The sequence below is a fragment of the Pyxicephalus adspersus genome, chromosome 11, assembly GCF_032062135.1.
Source record: "Pyxicephalus adspersus chromosome 11, UCB_Pads_2.0, whole genome shotgun sequence".
NCBI classification, from domain to species: Eukaryota; Metazoa; Chordata; class Amphibia; order Anura; family Pyxicephalidae; genus Pyxicephalus; species Pyxicephalus adspersus.
This window is the reverse complement of record NC_092868.1, coordinates 6644253-6654211: the sequence shown is the minus strand read 5'-3', so window position 1 is coordinate 6654211 and position 9959 is coordinate 6644253.

Here is a 9959-nt window from a genome sequence, read left to right as displayed (position 1 = left end):
TCAGTGATTGTCCATAGTCTGAGCATGCGCTCATGCGCTTCTTGTATCGTTCAAATGATCGCATCTATCACGTGTAGAATATCTGCGAACGATCGTGTTTTTATCTGTATGTACAGGATCGGTGCCATACGATCGTTCGCAGATATCGTGCAGGATCGTTCGTCGTTCATTTACCAACGATATTAATTGGAAGTGTGTACGTAGCTTTAGTCTCTAAGATACTCCAGTTTTTGGTAAGGTTTTTTATTTGACTTTTAACAATAGTCCTGCACTCTACCAAAAAAACTACCAAGAAATGTAGTCCAGATGCATTATATGCTCTAATAGCTTTTCATGTGGAATTTATATCCCTAGGGTAACCTGAGGAACAACCCCACTTTTGGAATAGTACATTCCTCCATGAGCAATACCTAAAGTACAAATTAGCCACACCACTGATCTCTGCCCTGGAAAATAACATTGAGAATAACACTCTAGGGTAAAATGTGAATTTTCTTTTGTACTAAAATGTAATAATAATATTTGTGAATGGGTTATTGATGGTATTCAATCTGTATAATATATGTAAATAAACTTCAATCTCTAAAACGCGTCGGGATCATATTGTTTGAATAACCATAGATCTTTTTCACCTTCTGCTACACATTGTCCTCGGGTGACTTCACTACTCTACCACCGATTCAGCATGGTGTGTGAGCATTGTTTACCTAAGACAGGTAAAATAGGGGTAAAATAAAAGAAAAACATAATGCAACCACCAAATCTAAGAACTGCTAGCTGAAATTTATGAAGTTTGTTTCTTTAGATACATTGTAGGCTTGGAGAAACTGTTTTTTTCTTATTTACCATGCCTCTTTCTATTTATTAAAGAATGCATAATTCTACACCTTTGATCCAATTGGTTACAGCTACAAAGTAGCTGTTGGAGCTTATCTATTGTTTGTATCACAGTTCCTAAAACAAACATCTTTTTTAGCATGTCTCATGAGTATTTCCTATTCACTCCTGGCATTACACCAACACCCTTTCTACAATGACAAGTGGCAGATTCTTGGATTTCAAAGTCATAGTCACCATTGTTTTTCTTTTACAAGGTAACTTTTAGAAACTTTTCAAGAATTTATATAGGAATATAATGAAAAACATAACAATTCGTAAATGTGTGTCTGCTGGGTGGAATTATTAAGACTGGATTAAGTTAAAGGTGGATAAAATGTGACATTTCAGTTCGGGGGTGACATAGTGGCTCAATTGCCACCACTTTCATACTTTCATATTAGTAAGATACTTGGCTTCTCCCTATAATGTTTTGCCATAGACTGTTATTATTATTACTAACTAGTATTTATATTACGCAGCGGTTTACAAAGTCCATGGTCATGTCACTGGATGTCCCGCAAAGGGGCTCACAATCTAATATCCCACCATAGCAATAGATCATGTCTAAGGTAAATTTGGGGGGAAGCCAATTAACCTATCTGCATTTTTTTGGAATGTGGGAGGAAACCCACACAAACACTGGGAGAACATGCAAACTCCATGCAGATGCCATGGCCATAATTGGAACCAGGGACATAGCACTGCAAAGGCCAGAGTGCTAACTGTGCCGCCTAACTATGTCAGGGTCATATAATTATGGGCTTGTTGTAGGGGCATTGGGTTGTCAGCTTCTCCAAAATATAGTCAGTAATGAGACAATTGACTAGTGCTGTGAAATTTGTTTATATTATATAAATAAAAGAGCTCACAAATACAAAATGATCCCCCTTTATTCAAGATACGTTGCTATTTCCCTAAATAGTACTAAAAGGAATTTGAAGGTAAGAGGTCAATTGGGCACATGACTTTTCTCATCAAATGATGAAATCGAAAAGCAGGGAATTTTGTGGTTTTACTTTAAACAGTTCAAACATTAATAGTTTATTTAAGGCATTAAAACCAAGAACTATTATTACAATCAACAAGTTTTCATTCCATGTAATATGAAAATATCAACACAAGATGCTCAAAAGGTTGTAACAGTGTTCAGTAAATTGGTCATAATGGGTCAGAGTTAAAAAAAAAGTTTCTAACGCGTTTTGCAGGTAATACCCGGTTTCAGACAAAGTTGACCTTTTACCCCTTGTGGTTTAAGAGTAGCACCACTTTAGTTTTTTTTTAATTTCGGTATTTAGAGTTCAGCTTTAAATTGCAACTTGTTTTAATTGTTTTTCGCTTCAAGAAGTCTTCTTCTGCATGGGCAGTCCAGTGTATAAAGTGGAAGCTCCTACACAAATTTCAACATTCAGAAACTCCTGTGTAGTTATACTTTGCAAGTTTAACTATTTAGAACCAACCATACCACAATAGACCATTCTTAGTTTATGGTACCAAAAGAAAAAAATGGGTAAAACAGACAATATATTTCTAACAAGTGGACTTTCCAATGAACAAGTTTATTTAATTGGAAATCCCAAGGATGGCAACTGTTCCATGGTAATTAATTCTGTTCAGAAAGAAGATGCCAGTCAGTACAAGTATCGAGTTGAAAGAGGTGATTGGAAATATTTCTACAAAGAGTACATGAGGCTTAATGTCCAAGGTAAGGCAATTTATTTTACAAATATTGGTATATGCTTCTAAATCTTCAATGATGTCCATGTTGTGATTTTTTTAAATTAAAATTTACAAAGGAAATATACAAATTTACATAAGGAAATATAGTAATAATTATTTTGTAAACAAGAAAATTCTTTCTTTGTTGTACATGCTAGCTAGTTAAAAATGTAGTTAACATTAGAATATTGTAATATTAGAATACTACATTTAGTGATGCATTGTATGACCAAGCATATGGTTATCCTTTGAGTGGTTGAGTTTTTAGGTATCTCCAGTGATGAGTTTGGTTAAGGTTACAGCACACAAAGACATTGGGCCTGATTTATTAAAGCTCTCCAAGGCTCGAGAGAATACACTTTTATCAGTGAAACTGGGTGATCCAGCAAACCTGCAAATTATTTGCTAGCAAATAAAATACTTTGAATGAATCAATTCCAGGTTTTCTTGATCATCCAGCATCAATGATGAAAGTACATTCTCTCAAGCCTTGGAAAGCTTTTATAAATCAGGCCCATTGTATACATTTGAGTTCTTCCAAAATTTTGGCATTGTTGACAATTTTTTAAAAGTTGTCCTTTACTGTTTCGGCATGACCATGCTCCTGTACACATGCCTGATTTATTAAAGCTCTCCATGACTGCAGAATAGACCATCATGGAAGAGCCTGGGTGATTGGCAGGACTGGAATTAATTTCTTAAAATCTTTTGTTATAGCTTGGCTATTTGTTCAGTCCTCAAGCAGATCCAATCTAGTTTTTTTTTGGGATTACCCAGGTTCCTCTATGATAGTCTATCTTCTCCAGTCTTGGAAAGCCTTAATAAATCAGACCAAAAGCCTTATAAATGCACATAGTTTTGTATTACAGTCGAATGTCAATAACCTCAAATCGGTGTGATAATCAGGTGTCCACCAACTTTTGGACAAATGGTGCATTAACTAGTCTATAGCTTTTCCCTATAATCAGTTTTAAACTTTATATCAGAAACAAATCTTAAAATGACTACACAATTATTGTTATTTTAAACAGCCATTGCCTCTTTTTAATGAAATCTTGAGAAAATTGGTTTTGTGTAAGGCCAACGTCCAGCACCCGGACTCGCAGAATGCCAGTCCCAAATCTAAAGCTGCCCTTTTTGCCTATAGCAAGCCCCCACTAAGCCTCAGGAGATTGGTTGCCCCCAGTATTTAGGACAAACAAGTGATGGCATCTGGGGGAGAGCTGGCAGAGGTCCAGGAGCCCACAGATAAAGCAGTACAGTGTTCTTAAAAAGGAAAATCCAGAATACTAAGCCAAAGGTCATACACAAGTGATCAGTCCACCAGACAAGGGGAAACACAAAGCAGAGTCGGGGTCACAGGCAAAAGGTGAGTCCAGACAGTGTACAATCCAAGGCTCAGGAACAGGTAAAGTCAGCAACAGTAAATCAAACAAATTCATACACCAGTAGCAAGTCAGCCTATCTTAATGCTACAACAGGTACAGGTTACTGGGAGCAGAGACACGTTAAAGCCCCACCAGCCAATGGCAGTGGAGGACTGAGCCTCGGAGGAATTCCAAATCCCCTTCAGCTACACAGAGTATCAGAGCAGGGGATGCCAAGAGACCATTCACAGCCAAAGGGAAACTGGGGATGCAGCTATTTGCCTGATCTTCCCTGCTGCTGCAAGCAACACTGGTTCTTGTGGTGGATTACTGCACGGGATCACCGGCCCAATACTTGTCTCCTAACATCTTGTAAATTTAAATCCCAGACTCATACAAAGACTCATACAAGAGTCACACAAGCCTAACTAGAACATAAGGAATTGGAAAAAGATTTTTCTACTTTATAAAGGGAGGGGCTTCATCCTTTTTTTAAATAAATGAACAAATAAATAACATTTATTTTTACTTTATATAAAAGGGTTATTTTTAAATAATAAAATACCATAACTTCTGTAACTATTTCAGTTTGGATTAACCCTTTAATCTGCAGGTTGATGACTTCAAGAGGTTAAACTGAACCCTCCCAAAATGAAATTATCACTTTGAATAGGAATTTTAATAGCTTAATGAATGTGTTATTCACTTTGCAAACAATACTCCATCATGTTGCAAGGAAATATAAAGTACAAAAAACAAATTGCTTACACATAATTGGATGCTTGTAGTCAGTAATGTTTCCTTATATTCAATAAGCTGAGTGACAATTCTTGTGCAGGTTAAAATTGCTTTAATAAATTACTCCCAAACATTTTGTTGATTTAAAAAAAAAATAAAGTTAAATAAAAATACTAATCACCCATAAAGATTTCTCTTTGTGTCACAGATCTAGATCACAGAAGCCAAAACCGCTAACACACACAACTACAAAACAATGGAAACAACGTCAAACAAGAAGATCGAGGATATGAAGAATGTGGAAATATGGGGTAAAACTGGGAAACTGGATGGTAATACCAAGGTGATATACTCTGAAAATAATAAAGAACATAATTATGCTAATGTGGAGGTACAGTATTCATGTTTTCAAAAGATATTTTAGAATTTTGCAAATATTTGGATAGCCCTGTGCTCATACTTACAAAATGCAGAAATATACCTAATTTTTGTTTCGTACTTGCAGTACTGATATCATGAATTAGAAAACATTATTTTGTTCTGAAAATATTAATTGTTCTATTGGTAAAAATGTTCCTGCCAAAAATGAAGTTACATTCGCACATATGCAGTGACAAGTTTAGCATATTTGACGCCCTAGCTAATTATTTTTTAACACTCATTTTCTCTATCTGTCAAAATATTTCCAGTAATCATGACATACCAATACTTGCCAGACAAAGAACTGTGCAGATACATTTATATATATATCATGAATTTGTATTATCATTCTTTATCATTAACTAAAAATTGTACATATAAAATCATGATGAGTAAAACTATAATAAAAAAATGCTCAATTCAGTAATAATAGAGGCAAACCTGAAATGGATTTCTTCAAAGTCAAGTCGTGACACTGGAGTAGGAGAGGACCCTGCCCAAAAGAGCTTACAATTGGTGAGTTTAAGGGACAGAAAAAGATGGGTCCATTTAAATGTGCAAAAAGTAGGGACAAGTCGAATAGGACATGGAAGACCATTCCAGGAATTCAGAGAATTCTTGGAGCCATGCATGTGATAAGGTTATGAGTGATGAAAGACTTACATTTTTAAGATATTTTCTCCAAAGGTCAAATGTTATGTGATTATCCCATTCTAAATAGATTATCAACATTCTCTTAGTACAGAGGTCAGCAAACGCCGGCCTTTAGGCCAGATACAGCCTAGCCAGTAGTTTGTTCCGGCCTAACAACCCTCCGGAACCACGGGTTGCCAGCCAGGATTTGGCCAGAACAAACCACCGGAGCCGCTGGAGTTCTGGAGCCACATGCGGCTCTTGAACCTCCTCTTGCTGTGGCTCCGTTCCCTATTTACTGCGGTGGCGGAAGTATTAATGCCGGCCGCCGTAAATAGGGAACTCCCCTTGAAGGTAAAACCATCTCCTCTGCAATGCATATGGAGGAGAGGGATTTCCCTTTAGGGAGGCGTTCCTAGTGGAGTAAGAGCCATTAGGGTGGGACGCTGGCCTATTGTGCTCCTGTTCACCCCATAAATGGCCTAGTGGCTGAAAAAGTTTGCGGACCTCTTCCTTAGAAGATAAAATACCTTTATTTATGTAGACCCAAAAATACAAATATGGTTGGGACCCTTTAAATGGGCACAGCAAATGCAACTATAGACAAAGAGCTTGCAACAATCAATTTATAAAAATCCTCCATCATAATAATAAATAAATATGGTAAATATTTTAATGTTAGATTTATATTCTCATCATTTTACAGGAAGCAGAAGTTATTTACAACAATTAGGTATGTATATATTTATGTTTAGATTTTAGTGCATCTCATAATTGGGGCCCAATTGACCTGAACGAACAGCACTGAGAACAGATTACACAGATTGCAAAGTGAGATATATCGGGGGTGCACCCTATCCCTAACTCCACAGAAATATGGCATCTTCTGATTAAGCTGTAATATATAAAGCACATTTCCAAATATGTTTTCTTAAGAAAACCCAGCATGGTTTGCACGATGGGTTTAATGAATGTTTCTAGTATTAAATGTTTACTTTATAAATCATTTAAAAAAAAAATAAATGTAAAAAAGATGATAAATATGTCAAATAAAAAATTAATAACTGAACCTTTGTCCTTATTCTTACTCATTATTTCTAATTGTATTTTAGAAAAACATATTTGGATCAGAATGGAGGGAAGACAAAGCTGAATATTTTATTGATGAAAATTGTATATATAAAAGCCCATGAAGATGCCATATAAAAGAATTGAATGGGATTTTGCATCTGTAACCTTCTCCGTTCACCTGTTTATGTTTGTCAAATAAGACAAACAAAGCTCCAACAGGAAAATCTCCCGTCCATAATTCCTGACTCTGTTCCTCTCCATCTAGAAGTTCTGGTGTAATTCTATCTATCTTCATGTTTTGGATTCTTTTGTTACATTTCCATAATATAAAGGGAATTTAAAAACCACTGGGGTTGGTAGGAGACACTCATAATGGCCATAGCAGATGTTCAGACCTGGGACCTTGGTGCAAGTATTATGGGATCTCACCATATTGGCCACATAAATTGTACAGACAATGCTTGGATGGGTGGAAGCTCTCACAATGGCCAAAGAAGGTTGACCCTCTTTTAATGGGCACAGTGACTGTACAGACCCAGAAACTCAGTGAACTGATGACAGAAACCCTTTTAATAGACACAAGAGCAGTACAGACCTGGGAACTAAGTACACAGATAGCAGAAACCCCTTTTAATGAGCATAAATATAGGCCCAGAAAGCTTGGATCGTTGGAACTCCTCGTATTGGCAACATTAGGTGTAAAGGAACTCAGTGCATAGATGGTTGAAAGCTCCCTTAATGTTCAAATCAGGTGAAGACTCTTGTTAATGGACACAGGGGCTATACAGGCCTAAAACTCAGTGAACAGATGACAGAAACCCTTTTAAATATACACAACAAGAAAACAGGCCCAGGAATTGCATGAATGGTTGGAACTCATCATAATGGCCAATGCAGGTGTACAGACCCAATATTTCAGTGCATGGAGTTTGAAACTCCTTTGTAATGGGCACAACATATGTAAAGACCAAAAAATACAATGCATAGAATGTAAAAACCCTTGTAATGGGCACAACAGATGTGCAGACCTGGAACCTAGGTTCAAAAATAGTTGGAGCCCTTCAAAATGAGCACAGCTAATGTAGCCATAGACAAAAAGTTTCAATAATTATTAAAAAATTAAAATTAAAGCTGCCCCATCATATTAATAATGAACATATTATGTTTCTCCAGGAAGATGTCTTTAGTGCTTACTTTTGGGTTCACATTATATCCATCAACTTAAAATGTAAATTAAAATTAAACTGTACTTTCTTTATTATCACAGCCAACATGACAGAATATAAGCAATAATATATTTGGTACTTACAAACAATAAGGAATATAATCATCTCTTATTTGTTCTATTTGTTCTCTCTTGCCAAAAATACTCACTGATATTTTTATAAATTAAGTTAACTTATTCTTGAGTTCTAAAGGTGTTCAGGTTCTTGGGATGGAGTGAGTGATCCCTTTCTGCTGCTTTTGATTATGAAATCACTCCATATTACCACTCTAGATAACTCTGACTTCCACTGTTCCCATTGGCACCCACCTGATCTCCAACATAACCCTCAAGCTCTCTTTGTGTTACACTCACCGCCTCCAATTAGCTGTGACAACAAGTTCCCACGCTCCATAGGCTGTATTTTTCAGCCCAGTGACCATGGGAAACTCCATTAAAAGTTCCATGTGACCGCAGGTTCTCACACCCCCCGGGCTGTACTTATCCTCCCAGGGAGCGTGGGAACCTGCACTTCAATGAAATTCGCGAAATAGGTTTGCTGAAATTTTGCAGACCCATTGGAAGTTTGTGGAAGTTTTTGCGAGAATGTCAGAGGCATTATTGCTCATCCCTACTAGTAACAGCCCTGATCCTGAATTTAGGCATCCAGACATTTCTAAATTGATGGTCAACCCAAATTGAAGCTCTGGCTGTGAACATTTCTTGTATAGGGGGTTCGTTATTTTACCCCACTATAGGTAACATAATATATGTAGTTGTAGAAATGTGCTCACTGCAAAAAGGTAATTTAGGCTCCAGTTCAAATTTCAGGTTGCTCTCTGCCCTTTTATTCACTTAAACATAAAAACATAGGTTTTAGCCTCCTGCCTTCTTTTCTGATACACTTGTTTAGGGATATTGGTCCAAATGACCCAAATTGTGGGAGATCTCTTTTGCCCTCTACGCCCCAAGATTTCACACTGCTTTTCTGCCTAACCCACCTGTTCTCAGGCTCCAACTCTCCCAAATTAAATGCATACTCCATTTTATTTGTATTTGGCTTTCCAGCCATTCTCTATTACTATCCTTGAATAAGAATAAAGTGTCAAGCTATTGTCGTAACTGTTTTTGACCTCTGGGCATCAAGTCCCAGGGGACTTTTCATAAAAGTTAAAGGTCCATTTTCCTGGCAGTGCCTTTAAAAAATAAAGATGTTATGGAAAGAAAAGAAAAAAATACTCCTTGATCCCCGATCAAATTATATTGTTATGCCTAATTTCTGAATTTTCTGGGGAACCCAAAACTTTATATGACTTCTTGCAATGAGTTTGATGCACTCTCATGAAATTCCTCAGATGAAGTAGTGAGGTGCAGTGATGTTGGAGTATATTTTCTTTTCATAACTTTTTTGTTTGTTTGGCCTAAGGTAGACAAAAAAGTGGCCATTTTTTAGCAAGGATTTTAAAGTTTTAAGAAAATGGTGGGGGAATGAAAGAGAAACTTTACTTTGTACTAGATGGTCATTTATGTTTAGTTGTAGTTTAGAAAAACATTACAACATAAGGAAAAAACTTTATAGAGACCTGTGCTGTGCTGTCTCCCAGTATGACATTGCCACACAAGCCTGACATGATCTATAAGTATTTTTTTAATATAATTTATTTTTTGTTCCACATAAAATGAGTGACGATTGAAGATCACACAAGAGCAGAATCGAGCCAGATGAGCTTAGAAAAAAAGCTGTGCAGTGCTCAATGACTCAATGATCTGCACAGCACAAATACCCTTAAGTGGGGGATAGCTAAATACAAGACTTGCATGGGTGTGTGTGTGGGGGGGGTTGAGGAGTGGAACCTCAAAGGGCCTATTTTATTGTTACCCTTTTAAAGATGCAAACAGGAATACTAAGTAAGGACCTCAAACCTAAAGGA